At 48.9% G+C, this 12,802-nt stretch overlaps 9 non-coding genes across 9 annotated transcripts; all 9 read left to right on the top strand.

Annotated features, from left to right (window-relative positions):
• Positions 1-910: 910 nt before the first annotated feature.
• trnay-gua (transfer RNA tyrosine (anticodon GUA)) lies at positions 911-1,002 on the top strand. The gene is given in 2 exon segments: positions 911-947; positions 967-1,002. It is a non-coding gene; the product is annotated as a tRNA-Tyr (tRNA).
• A 1,331-nt stretch (positions 1,003-2,333) lies between these two features.
• On the top strand, positions 2,334-2,425 carry trnay-gua (transfer RNA tyrosine (anticodon GUA)). Its single transcript is given in 2 exon segments — positions 2,334-2,370; positions 2,390-2,425. It is a non-coding gene; the product is annotated as a tRNA-Tyr (tRNA).
• A 1,331-nt stretch (positions 2,426-3,756) lies between these two features.
• On the top strand, positions 3,757-3,848 carry trnay-gua (transfer RNA tyrosine (anticodon GUA)). The gene is given in 2 exon segments: positions 3,757-3,793; positions 3,813-3,848. It is a non-coding gene; the product is annotated as a tRNA-Tyr (tRNA).
• Positions 3,849-5,179: 1,331 nt separating this feature from the next.
• On the top strand, positions 5,180-5,271 carry trnay-gua (transfer RNA tyrosine (anticodon GUA)). The gene is given in 2 exon segments: positions 5,180-5,216; positions 5,236-5,271. It is a non-coding gene; the product is annotated as a tRNA-Tyr (tRNA).
• A 1,331-nt stretch (positions 5,272-6,602) lies between these two features.
• trnay-gua (transfer RNA tyrosine (anticodon GUA)) lies at positions 6,603-6,694 on the top strand. The gene is given in 2 exon segments: positions 6,603-6,639; positions 6,659-6,694. It is a non-coding gene; the product is annotated as a tRNA-Tyr (tRNA).
• A 1,331-nt stretch (positions 6,695-8,025) lies between these two features.
• Positions 8,026-8,117, top strand: trnay-gua (transfer RNA tyrosine (anticodon GUA)). The gene is given in 2 exon segments: positions 8,026-8,062; positions 8,082-8,117. It is a non-coding gene; the product is annotated as a tRNA-Tyr (tRNA).
• Positions 8,118-9,448: 1,331 nt separating this feature from the next.
• trnay-gua (transfer RNA tyrosine (anticodon GUA)) lies at positions 9,449-9,540 on the top strand. Its single transcript is given in 2 exon segments — positions 9,449-9,485; positions 9,505-9,540. It is a non-coding gene; the product is annotated as a tRNA-Tyr (tRNA).
• Positions 9,541-10,871: 1,331 nt separating this feature from the next.
• Positions 10,872-10,963, top strand: trnay-gua (transfer RNA tyrosine (anticodon GUA)). Its single transcript is given in 2 exon segments — positions 10,872-10,908; positions 10,928-10,963. It is a non-coding gene; the product is annotated as a tRNA-Tyr (tRNA).
• Positions 10,964-12,294: 1,331 nt separating this feature from the next.
• trnay-gua (transfer RNA tyrosine (anticodon GUA)) lies at positions 12,295-12,386 on the top strand. The gene is given in 2 exon segments: positions 12,295-12,331; positions 12,351-12,386. It is a non-coding gene; the product is annotated as a tRNA-Tyr (tRNA).
• The last annotated feature ends 416 nt before the right edge of the window (positions 12,387-12,802 follow it).

The raw sequence follows: 12,802 nt of genomic DNA, 5'->3' as shown, positions 1-12,802 counted from the left end.
GCAAAACAAGTTGGCCATCAGTCAGACAGCGCTGTCGCCTGCTCCCTCACACACAGGGCGGCCGCTACTTTCCGGTCACCTCGCTTCCCTTCCACGGTCTCGTGCTCTTCTCGGCTTCTTTCTTCGTTACTGTGGCTTCGCGTCCTGCTGTTGCTCGCTCGCTGCTGCTCCGCAATGTCGATTGGATACAAGGAGTGGGCCAGTTCTCTGATGGTCGTGGAGCAGCTTGGAGACGAGTGCGAAAAGGCGACTGAGAAGCAAATGAGGGAAACCTGCAAGAAGCTACTGGGGAATTAGCTCAAATGGTAGAGCGCTCGCTTAGCATGTGAGCGGTAGGGGGATCGATGCCTGCATTCTCCACTCTGCTTTTGGCTCAGAGCAATTTTCCAGAAAGAAATGTGGTCTCACGTGTCACTGAGTTCACGCCAGATGGGTCAAAGCACAGCAAACCTTTTTCTGCCATGTCATAAGCAAGACGTCTTGATTTTTGCAAAGATGGATATATGAGGCGAGAGAAGCCAAAAGAACGACTTGCGAGCATTGATTGCTTTTCTGAGCATTTGACTCAGGACCTTCGATTGAGCAGACTGATATGCTGCCTGCTGCGCGAAGAAGGCACTTGCCATGCAAGCGGCCAGGCAGCACGACCAAGTCGGGCAGCTTGCAAGGTCTTTAAATTCAGAATGCGCAGCTTGCAAAAAATCTGCGAGCCTGATAAGAAGTCAAAGCTACACTCTTGTGATTGTTAGTCACACGCGTTTTCCAGGCTGTAAAGAGTAGCTGGCGGTTGACAGTCCCACCGCGCTGCAGCATGGGCTGGTACTGAAGACGCACAGGCCATGCCACGAGTCCAGATGCGTCAACATGCTCACGGAAAACAATCATCGCACAGAAAAATATTTGGCGCTTCCCTTCGATAGCTCAGTTGGTAGAGCGGAGGACTGTAGTGGAATACTCAGCAAAGTCATCCTTCGGTCGCTGGTTCAATTCCGGCTCGAAGGAGCTAGTGTACTTTTGGATTAAGCAGCAATTCGCTCAAACCAGTTCTCATCACTTTATGGTGCATCATGTTGCCACGAAGGAGCAGGACACCACTTTTCTCGTCTCAAACCTGAATGCACTCTGCATCCACCTTCACACAGCTGTTATGCTTGAGCATTTGTGTCTGCTCACCAGCACAGAGTTTTTTTAAATTTCAAAATTTGCATATAAAAATTTGTACAGTCCATTCAAAAGCAGTTCAGTACATTTAGCTGCGGTCAGCAATCCCATACACTACATTTGGGTGCTGACGGCAGTTCCGTTCGATACATTTCCTTGCTTTTCAGTTCAAGTACAATTTGGTACAATATGGGATACATTGTAGTACATTCAACAAACTGCAGAGCAGCAACACTTCAAAGCACTCAGCACTCCCTTTCAGGCAAAACAAGTTGGCTATCAGTCAGACAGCGCTGTCGCCTGCTCCCTCACACACAGGGCGGCCGCTACTTTCCGGTCACCTCGCTTCCCTTCCACGGTCTCGTGCTCTTCTCGGCTTCTTTCTTCGTTACTGTGGCTTCGCGTCCTGCTGTTGCTCGCTCGCTGCTGCTCCGCAATGTCGATTGGATACAAGGAGTGGGCCAGTTCTCTGATGGTCGTGGAGCAGCTTGGAGATGAGTGCGAAAAGGCGACTGTGGAGCAAATGAGGGCAACCTGCAAAAAGCTACTGGGGAATTAGCTCAAATGGTTGAGCGCTCGCTTAGCATGTGAGAGGGAGTGGGATCGATGCCTGCATTCTCCACTCTGCTTTTGGCTCAGAGCAATTCTCCAGAAAGAAATGTGGTCTCACGTGTCACTGAGTTCACGCCAGATGGGTCAAAGCACAGCAAACCTTTTTCTGCCATGTCATAAGCAAGACGTCTTGATTTTTGCAAAGATGGATATATGAGGCGAGAGAAGCCAAAAGAACGACTTGCGAGCATTGATTGCTTTTCTGAGCATTTGACTCAGGACCTTCGATTGAGCAGACTGATATGCTGCCTGCTGCGCAAAGAAGGCACTTGCCATGCAAGCGGCCAGGCAGCACGACCAAGTCGGGCAGCTTGCAAGGTCTTTAAATTCAGAATGCGCAGCTTGCAAAAAATCTGCGAGCCTGATAAGAAGTCAAAGCTACACTCTTGTGATTGTTAGTCACACGCGTTTTCCAGGCTGTAAAGAGTAGCTGGCGGTTGACAGTCCCACCGCGCTGCAGCATGGGCTGGTACTGAAGACGCACAGGCCACGCCACGAGTCCAGATGCGTCAACATGCTCACGGAAAACAATCATCGCACAGAAAAATCTTTGGCGCTTCCCTTCGATAGCTCAGTTGGTAGAGCGGAGGACTGTAGTGGAATACTCAGCAAAATCATCCTTAGGTCGGTGGTTCAATTCCGGCTCGAAGGAGCTAGTGTACTTTTGGATTAAGCAGCAATTCGCTCAAACCAGTTCTCATCACTTTATGGTGCATCATGTTGCCATGAAGGAGCATGACACCACTTTTCTCGTCTCAAACCTGAATGCACTCTGCATCCACCTTCACACAGCTGTTATGCTTGAGCATTTGTGTCTGCTCACCAGCACAGAGTTTTTTTAAATTTCAAAATTTGCATATAAAAATTTGTACAGTCCATTCAAAAGCAGTTCAGTACATTTAGCTGCGGTCAGCAATCCCATACACTACATTTGGGTGCTGACGGCAGTTCCGTTCGATACATTTCCTTGCTTTTCAGTTCAAGTACAATTCGGTACAATATGGGATACATTGTAGTGCATTCAACAAACTGCAGAGCAGCAACACTTCAAAGAACTCAGCACTCCCTTTCAGGCAAAACAAGTTGGCCATCAGTCAGACAGCGCTGTCGCCTGCTCCCTCACACACAGGGCGGCCGCTACTTTCCGGTCACCTCGCTTCCCTTCCACGGTCTCGTGCTCTTCTCGGCTTCTTTCTTCGTTACTGTGGCTTCGCGTCCTGCTGTTGCTCGCTCGCTGCTGCTCCGCAATGTCGATTGGATACAAGGAGTGGGCCAGTTCTCTGATGGTCGTGGAGCAGCTTGGAGACGAGTGCGAAAAGGCGACTGAGAAGCAAATGAGGGAAACCTGCAAGAAGCTACTGGGGAATTAGCTCAAATGGTAGAGCGCTTGCTTAGCATGTGAGCGGTAGGGGGATCGATGCCTGCATTGTCCACTCTGCTTTTGGCTCAGAGCAATTTTCCAGAAAGAAATGTGGTCTCACGTGTCACTGAGTTCACGCCAGATGGGTCAAAGCACAGCAAACCTTTTTCTGCCATGTCATAAGCAAGACGTCTTGATTTTTGCAAAGATGGATATATGAGGCGAGAGAAGCCAAAAGAACGACTTGCGAGCATTGATTGCTTTTCTGAGCATTTGACTCAGGACCTTCGATTGAGCAGACTGATATGCTGCCTGCTGCGCGAAGAAGGCACTTGCCATGCAAGCGGCCAGGCAGCACGACCAAGTCGGGCAGCTTGCAAGGTCTTTAAATTCAGAATGCGCAGCTTGCAAAAAATCTGCGAGCCTGATAAGAAGTCAAAGCTACACTCTTGTGATTGTTAGTCACACGCGTTTTCCAGGCTGTAAAGAGTAGCTGGCGGTTGACAGTCCCACCGCGCTGCAGCATGGGCTGGTACTGAAGACGCACAGGCCATGCCACGAGTCCAGATGCGTCAACATGCTCACGGAAAACAATCATCGCACAGAAAAATATTTGGCGCTTCCCTTCGATAGCTCAGTTGGTAGAGCGGAGGACTGTAGTGGAATACTCAGCAAAGTCATCCTTCGGTCGCTGGTTCAATTCCGGCTCGAAGGAGCTAGTGTACTTTTGGATTAAGCAGCAATTCGCTCAAACCAGTTCTCATCACTTTATGGTGCATCATGTTGCCACGAAGGAGCAGGACACCACTTTTCTCGTCTCAAACCTGAATGCACTCTGCATCCACCTTCACACAGCTGTTATGCTTGAGCATTTGTGTCTGCTCACCAGCACAGAGTTTTTTTAAATTTCAAAATTTGCATATAAAAATTTGTACAGTCCATTCAAAAGCAGTTCAGTACATTTAGCTGCGGTCAGCAATCCCATACACTACATTTGGGTGCTGACGGCAGTTCCGTTCGATACATTTCCTTGCTTTTCAGTTCAAGTACAATTTGGTACAATATGGGATACATTGTAGTACATTCAACAAACTGCAGAGCAGCAACACTTCAAAGCACTCAGCACTCCCTTTCAGGCAAAACAAGTTGGCTATCAGTCAGACAGCGCTGTCGCCTGCTCCCTCACACACAGGGCAGCTGCTACTTTCCGGTCACCTCGCTTCCCTTCCACGGTCTCGTGCTCTTCTCGGCTTCTTTCTTCGTTACTGTGGCTTCGCGTCCTGCTGTTGCTCGCTCGCTGCTGCTCCGCAATGTCGATTGGATACAAGGAGTGGGCCAGTTCTCTGATGGTCGTGGAGCAGCTTGGAGATGAGTGCGAAAAGGCGACTGTGAAGCAAATGAGGGCAACCTGCAAGAAGCTACTGGGGAATTAGCTCAAATGGTTGAGCGCTCGCTTAGCATGTGAGAGGGAGTGGGATCGGTGCCTGCATTCTCCACTCTGCTTTTGGCTCAGAGCAATTCTCCAGAAAGAAATGTGGTCTCACGTGTCACTGAGTTCACGCCAGATGGGTCAAAGCACAGCAAACCTTTTTCTGCCATGTCATAAGCAAGACGTCTTGATTTTTGCAAAGATGGATATATGAGGCGAGAGAAGCCAAAAGAACGACTTGCGAGCATTGATTGCTTTTCTGAGCATTTGACTCAGGACCTTCGATTGAGCAGACTGATATGCTGCCTGCTGCGCAAAGAAGGCACTTGCCATGCAAGCGGCCAGGCAGCACGACCAAGTCGGGCAGCTTGCAAGGTCTTTAAATTCAGAATGCGCAGCTTGCAAAAAATCTGCGAGCCTGATAAGAAGTCAAAGCTACACTCTTGTGATTGTTAGTCACACGCGTTTTCCAGGCTGTAAAGAGTAGCTGGCGGTTGACAGTCCCACCGCGCTGCAGCATGGGCTGGTACTGAAGACGCACAGGCCACGCCACGAGTCCAGATGCGTCAACATGCTCACGGAAAACAATCATCGCACAGAAAAATCTTTGGCGCTTCCCTTCGATAGCTCAGTTGGTAGAGCAGAGGACTGTAGTGGAATACTCAGCAAAGTCATCCTTAGGTCGCTGGTTCAATTCCGGCTCGAAGGAGCTAGTGTACTTTTGGATTAAGCAGCAATTCGCTCAAGCCAGTTCTCATCACTTTATGGTGCATCATGTTGCCATGAAGGAGCATGACACCACTTTTCTCGTCTCAAACCTGAATGCACTCTGCATCCACCTTCACACAGCTGTTATGCTTGAGCATTTGTGTCTGCTCACCAGCACAGAGTTTTTTTAAATTTCAAAATTTGCATATAAAAATTTGTACAGTCCATTCAAAAGCAGTTCAGTACATTTAGCTGCGGTCAGCAATCCCATACATTACATTTGGGTGCTGACGGCAGTTCCGTTCGATACATTTCCTTGCTTTTCAGTTCAAGTACAATTCGGTACAATATGGGATACATTGTAGTGCATTCAACAAACTGCAGAGCAGCAACACTTCAAAGCACTCAGCACTCCCTTTCAGGCAAAACAAGTTGGCCATCAGTCAGACAGCGCTGTCGCCTGCTCCCTCACACACAGGGCGGCCGCTACTTTCCAGTCACCTCGCTTCCCTTCCACGGTCTCGTGCTCTTCTCGGCTTCTTTCTTCGTTACTGTGGCTTCGCGTCCTGCTGTTGCTCGCTCGCTGCTGCTCCGCAATGTCGATTGGATACAAGGAGTGGGCCAGTTCTCTGATGGTCGTGGAGCAGCTTGGAGACGAGTGCGAAAAGGCGACTGAGAAGCAAATGAGGGAAACCTGCAAGAAGCTACTGGGGAATTAGCTCAAATGGTAGAGCGCTCGCTTAGCATGTGAGCGGTAGGGGGATCGATGCCTGCATTCTCCACTCTGCTTTTGGCTCAGAGCAATTTTCCAGAAAGAAATGTGGTCTCACGTGTCACTGAGTTCACGCCAGATGGGTCAAAGCACAGCAAACCTTTTTCTGCCATGTCATAAGCAAGACGTCTTGATTTTTGCAAAGATGGATATATGAGGCGAGAGAAGCCAAAAGAACGACTTGCGAGCATTGATTGCTTTTCTGAGCATTTGACTCAGGACCTTCGATTGAGCAGACTGATATGCTGCCTGCTGCGCGAAGAAGGCACTTGCCATGCAAGCGGCCAGGCAGCACGACCAAGTCGGGCAGCTTGCAAGGTCTTTAAATTCAGAATGCGCAGCTTGCAAAAAATCTGCGAGCCTGATAAGAAGTCAAAGCTACACTCTTGTGATTGTTAGTCACACGCGTTTTCCAGGCTGTAAAGAGTAGCTGGCGGTTGACAGTCCCACCGCGCTGCAGCATGGGCTGGTACTGAAGACGCACAGGCCATGCCACGAGTCCAGATGCGTCAACATGCTCACGGAAAACAATCATCGCACAGAGAAATATTTGGCGCTTCCCTTCGATAGCTCAGTTGGTAGAGCGGAGGACTGTAGTGGAATACTCAGCAAAGTCATCCTTCGGTCGCTGGTTCAATTCCGGCTCGAAGGAGCTAGTGTACTTTTGGATTAAGCAGCAATTCGCTCAAACCAGTTCTCATCACTTTATGGTGCATCATGTTGCCACGAAGGAGCAGGACACCACTTTTCTCGTCTCAAACCTGAATGCACTCTGCATCCACCTTCACACAGCTGTTATGCTTGAGCATTTGTGTCTGCTCACCAGCACAGAGTTTTTTTAAATTTCAAAATTTGCATATAAAAATTTGTACAGTCCATTCAAAAGCAGTTCAGTACATTTAGCTGCGGTCAGCAATCCCATACACTACATTTGGGTGCTGACGGCAGTTCCGTTCGATACATTTCCTTGCTTTTCAGTTCAAGTACAATTTGGTACAATATGGGATACATTGTAGTACATTCAACAAACTGCAGAGCAGCAACACTTCAAAGCACTCAGCACTCCCTTTCAGGCAAAACAAGTTGGCTATCAGTCAGACAGCGCTGTCGCCTGCTCCCTCACACACAGGGCGGCCGCTACTTTCCGGTCACCTCGCTTCCCTTCCACGGTCTCGTGCTCTTCTCGGCTTCTTTCTTCGTTACTGTGGCTTCGCGTCCTGCTGTTGCTCGCTCGCTGCTGCTCCGCAATGTCGATTGGATACAAGGAGTGGGCCAGTTCTCTGATGGTCGTGGAGCAGCTTGGAGATGAGTGCGAAAAGGCGACTGTGGAGCAAATGAGGGCAACCTGCAAGAAGCTACTGGGGAATTAGCTCAAATGGTTGAGCGCTCGCTTAGCATGTGAGAGGGAGTGGGATCGATGCCTGCATTCTCCACTCTGCTTTTGGCTCAGAGCAATTCTCCAGAAAGAAATGTGGTCTCACGTGTCACTGAGTTCACGCCAGATGGGTCAAAGCACAGTAAACCTTTTTCTGCCATGTCATAAGCAAGACGTCTTGATTTTTGCAAAGATGAATATATGAGGCGAGAGAAGCCAAAAGAACGACTTGCGAGCATTGATTGCTTTTCTGAGCATTTGACTCAGGACCTTCGATTGAGCAGACTGATATGCTGCCTGCTGCGCGAAGAAGGCACTTGCCATGCAAGCGGCCAGGCAGCACGACCAAGTCGGGCAGCTTGCAAGGTCTTTAAATTCAGAATGCGCAGCTTGCAAAAAATCTGCGAGCCTGATAAGAAGTCAAAGCTACACTCTTGTGATTGTTAGTCACACGCGTTTTCCAGGCTGTAAAGAGTAGCTGGCGGTTGACAGTCCCACCGCGCTGCAGCATGGGCTGGTACTGAAGACGCACAGGCCACGCCACGAGTCCAGATGCGTCAACATGCTCACGGAAAACAATCATCGCACAGAAAAATCTTTGGCGCTTCCCTTCGATAGCTCAGTTGGTAGAGCGGAGGACTGTAGTGGAATACTCAGCAAAATCATCCTTAGGTCGGTGGTTCAATTCCGGCTCGAAGGAGCTAGTGTACTTTTGGATTAAGCAGCAATTCGCTCAAACCAGTTCTCATCACTTTATGGTGCATCATGTTGCCATGAAGGAGCATGACACCACTTTTCTCGTCTCAAACCTGAATGCACTCTGCATCCACCTTCACACAGCTGTTATGCTTGAGCATTTGTGTCTGCTCACCAGCACAGAGTTTTTTTAAATTTCAAAATTTGCATATAAAAATTTGTACAGTCCATTCAAAAGCAGTTCAGTACATTTAGCTGCGGTCAGCAATCCCATACACTACATTTGGGTGCTGACGGCAGTTCCGTTCGATACATTTCCTTGCTTTTCAGTTCAAGTACAATTCGGTACAATATGGGATACATTGTAGTGCATTCAACAAACTGCAGAGCAGCAACACTTCAAAGAACTCAGCACTCCCTTTCAGGCAAAACAAGTTGGCCATCAGTCAGACAGCGCTGTCGCCTGCTCCCTCACACACAGGGCGGCCGCTACTTTCCGGTCACCTCGCTTCCCTTCCACGGTCTCGTGCTCTTCTCGGCTTCTTTCTTCGTTACTGTGGCTTCGCGTCCTGCTGTTGCTCGCTCGCTGCTGCTCCGCAATGTCGATTGGATACAAGGAGTGGGCCAGTTCTCTGATGGTCGTGGAGCAGCTTGGAGACGAGTGCGAAAAGGCGACTGAGAAGCAAATGAGGGAAACCTGCAAGAAGCTACTGGGGAATTAGCTCAAATGGTAGAGCGCTCGCTTAGCATGTGAGCGGTAGGGGGATCGATGCCTGCATTGTCCACTCTGCTTTTGGCTCAGAGCAATTTTCCAGAAAGAAATGTGGTCTCACGTGTCACTGAGTTCACGCCAGATGGGTCAAAGCACAGCAAACCTTTTTCTGCCATGTCATAAGCAAGACGTCTTGATTTTTGCAAAGATGGATATATGAGGCGAGAGAAGCCAAAAGAACGACTTGCGAGCATTGATTGCTTTTCTGAGCATTTGACTCAGGACCTTCGATTGAGCAGACTGATATGCTGCCTGCTGCGCGAAGAAGGCACTTGCCATGCAAGCGGCCAGGCAGCACGACCAAGTCGGGCAGCTTGCAAGGTCTTTAAATTCAGAATGCGCAGCTTGCAAAAAATCTGCGAGCCTGATAAGAAGTCAAAGCTACACTCTTGTGATTGTTAGTCACACGCGTTTTCCAGGCTGTAAAGAGTAGCTGGCGGTTGACAGTCCCACCGCGCTGCAGCATGGGCTGGCACTGAAGACGCACAGGCCACGCCACGAGTCCAGATGCGTCAACATGCTCACGGAAAACAATCATCGAACAGAAAAATCTTTGGCGCTTCCCTTCGATAGCTCAGTTGGTAGAGCGGAGGACTGTAATGGAATACTCAGCAAAGTCATCCTTAGGTCGCTGGTTCAATTCCGGCTCGAAGGAGCTAGTGTACTTTTGGATTGAGCAGCAATTCGCTCAAACCAGTTCTCATCACTTTATGGTGCATCATGTTGCCACGAAGGAGCAGGACACCACTTTTCTCGTCTCAAACCTGAATGCACTCTGCATCCACCTTCACACAGCTGTTATGCTTGAGCATTTGTGTCTGCTCACCAGCACAGAGTTTTTTTAAATTTCAAAATTTGCATATAAAAATTTGTACAGTCCATTCAAAAGCAGTTCAGTACATTTAGCTGCGGTCAGCAATCCCATACACTACATTTGGGTGCTGACGGCAGTTCCGTTCGATACATTTCCTTGCTTTTCAGTTCAAGTACAATTCGGTACAATATGGGATACATTGTAGTACATTCAACAAACTGCAGAGCAGCAACACTTCAAAGCACTCAGCACTCCCTTTCAGGCAAAACAAGTTGGCCATCAGTCAGACAGCGCTGTCGCCTGCTCCCTCACACACAGGGCGGCCGCTACTTTCCGGTCACCTCGCTTCCCTTCCACGGTCTCGTGCTCTTCTCGGCTTCTTTCTTCGTTACTGTGGCTTCGCGTCCTGCTGTTGCTCGCTCGCTGCTGCTCCGCAATGTCGATTGGATACAAGGAGTGGGCCAGTTCTCTGATGGTCGTGGAGCAGCTTGGAGACGAGTGCGAAAAGGCGACTGAGAAGCAAATGAGGGAAACCTGCAAGAAGCTACTGGGGAATTAGCTCAAATGGTAGAGCGCTCGCTTAGCATGTGAGAGGTAGCGGGATCGATGCCTGCACTCTCCACTCTGCTTTTGGCTCAGAGCAATTCTCCAGAAAGAAATGTGGTCTCACGTGTCACTGAGTTCACGCCAGATGGGTCAAAGCACAGCAAACCTTTTTCTGCCATGTCATAAGCAAGACGTCTTGATTTTTGCAAAGATGGATATATGAGGCGAGAGAAGCCAAAAGAACGACTTGCGAGCATTGATTGCTTTTCTGAGCATTTGACTCAGGACCTTCGATTGAGCAGACTGATATGCTGCCTGCTGCGCGAAGAAGGCACTTGCCATGCAAGCGGCCAGGCAGCACGACCAAGTCGGGCAGCTTGCAAGGTCTTTAAATTCAGAATGCGCAGCTTGCAAAAAATCTGCGAGCCTGATAAGAAGTCAAAGCTACACTCTTGTGATTGTTAGTCACACGCGTTTTCCAGGCTGTAAAGAGTAGCTGGCGGTTGACAGTCCCACCGCGCTGCAGCATGGGCTGGTACTGAAGACGCACAGGCCACGCCACGAGTCCAGATGCGTCAACATGCTCACGGAAAACAATCATCGCACAGAAAAATCTTTGGCGCTTCCCTTCGATAGCTCAGTTGGTAGAGCGGAGGACTGTAGTGGAATACTCAGCAAAATCATCCTTAGGTCGGTGGTTCAATTCCGGCTCGAAGGAGCTAGTGTACTTTTGGATTAAGCAGCAATTCGCTCAAGCCAGTTCTCATCACTTTATGGTGCATCATGTTGCCATGAAGGAGCATGACACCACTTTTCTCGTCTCAAACCTGAATGCACTCTGCATCCACCTTCACACAGCTGTTATGCTTGAGCATTTGTGTCTGCTCACCAGCACAGAGTTTTTTTAAATTTCAAAATTTGCATATAAAAATTTGTACAGTCCATTCAAAAGCAGTTCAGTACATTTAGCTGCGGTCAGCAATCCCATACATTACATTTGGGTGCTGACGGCAGTTCCGTTCGATACATTTCCTTGCTTTTCAGTTCAAGTACAATTCGGTACAATATGGGATACATTGTAGTGCATTCAACAAACTGCAGAGCAGCAACACTTCAAAGCACTCAGCACTCCCTTTCAGGCAAAACAAGTTGGCCATCAGTCAGACAGCGCTGTCGCCTGCTCCCTCACACACAGGGCGGCCGCTACTTTCCGGTCACCTCGCTTCCCTTCCACGGTCTCGTGCTCTTCTCGGCTTCTTTCTTCGTTACTGTGGCTTCGCGTCCTGCTGTTGCTCGCTCGCTGCTGCTCCGCAATGTCGATTGGATACAAGGAGTGGGCCAGTTCTCTGATGGTCGTGGAGCAGCTTGGAGACGAGTGCGAAAAGGCGACTGAGAAGCAAATGAGGGAAACCTGCAAAAAGCTACTGGGGAATTAGCTCAAATGGTAGAGCGCTCGCTTAGCATGTGAGAGGTAGGGGGATCGATGCCTGCATTCTCCACTCTGCTTTTGGCTCAGAGCAATTTTCCAGAAAGAAATGTGGTCTCACGTGTCACTGAGTTCACGCCAGATGGGTCAAAGCACAGCAAACCTTTTTCTGCCATGCTTTAAGCAAGACGTCTTGATTTTTGCAAAGATGGATATATGAGGCGAGAGAAGCCAAAAGAACGACTTGCGAGCATTGATTGCTTTTCTGAGCATTTGACTCAGGACCTTCGATTGAGCAGACTGATATGCTGCCTGCTGCGCGAAGAAGGCACTTGCCATGCAAGCGGCCAGGCAGCACGACCAAGTCGGGCAGCTTGCAAGGTCTTTAAATTCAGAATGCGCAGCTTGCAAAAAATCTGCGAGCCTGATAAGAAGTCAAAGCTACACTCTTGTGATTGTTAGTCACACGCGTTTTCCAGGCTGTAAAGAGTCGCTGGCGGTTGACAGTCCCACCGCGCTGCAGCATGGGCTGGTACTGAAGACGCACAGGCCACGCCACGAGTCCAGATGCGTCAACATGCTCACGGAAAACAATCATCGCACAGAAAAATCTTTGGCGCTTCCCTTCGATAGCTCAGTTGGTAGAGCGGAGGACTGTAGTGGAATACTCAGCAAAGTCATCCTTAGGTCGCTGGTTCAATTCCGGCTCGAAGGAGCGAGTGTACTTTTGGATTGAGCAGCAATTCGCTCAAACCAGTTCTCATCACTTTATGGTGCATCATGTTGCCACGAAGGAGCAGGACACCACTTTTCTCGTCTCAAACCTGAATGCACTCTGCATCCACCTTCACACAGCTGTTATGCTTGAGCATTTGTGTCTGCTCACCAGCACAGAGTTTTTTTAAATTTCAAAATTTGCATATAAAAATTTGTACAGTCCATTCAAAAGCAGTTCAGTACATTTAGCTGCGGTCAGCAATCCCATACACTACATTTGGGTGCTGACGGCAGTTCCGTTCGATACATTTCCTTGCTTTTCAGTTCAAGTACAATTTGGTACAATATGGGATACATTGTAGTACATTCAACAAACTGCAGAGCAGCAACACTTCAAAGCACTCAGCACTCCCT

Source organism: Pristiophorus japonicus, unplaced genomic scaffold (genome assembly GCF_044704955.1).
Source record: "Pristiophorus japonicus isolate sPriJap1 unplaced genomic scaffold, sPriJap1.hap1 HAP1_SCAFFOLD_207, whole genome shotgun sequence".
Lineage (NCBI taxonomy): Eukaryota > Metazoa > Chordata > Chondrichthyes > Pristiophoridae > Pristiophorus > Pristiophorus japonicus.
Note: the sequence above shows the minus strand (reverse complement) of the source record. Positions and strands in the feature narration are given on the sequence as shown.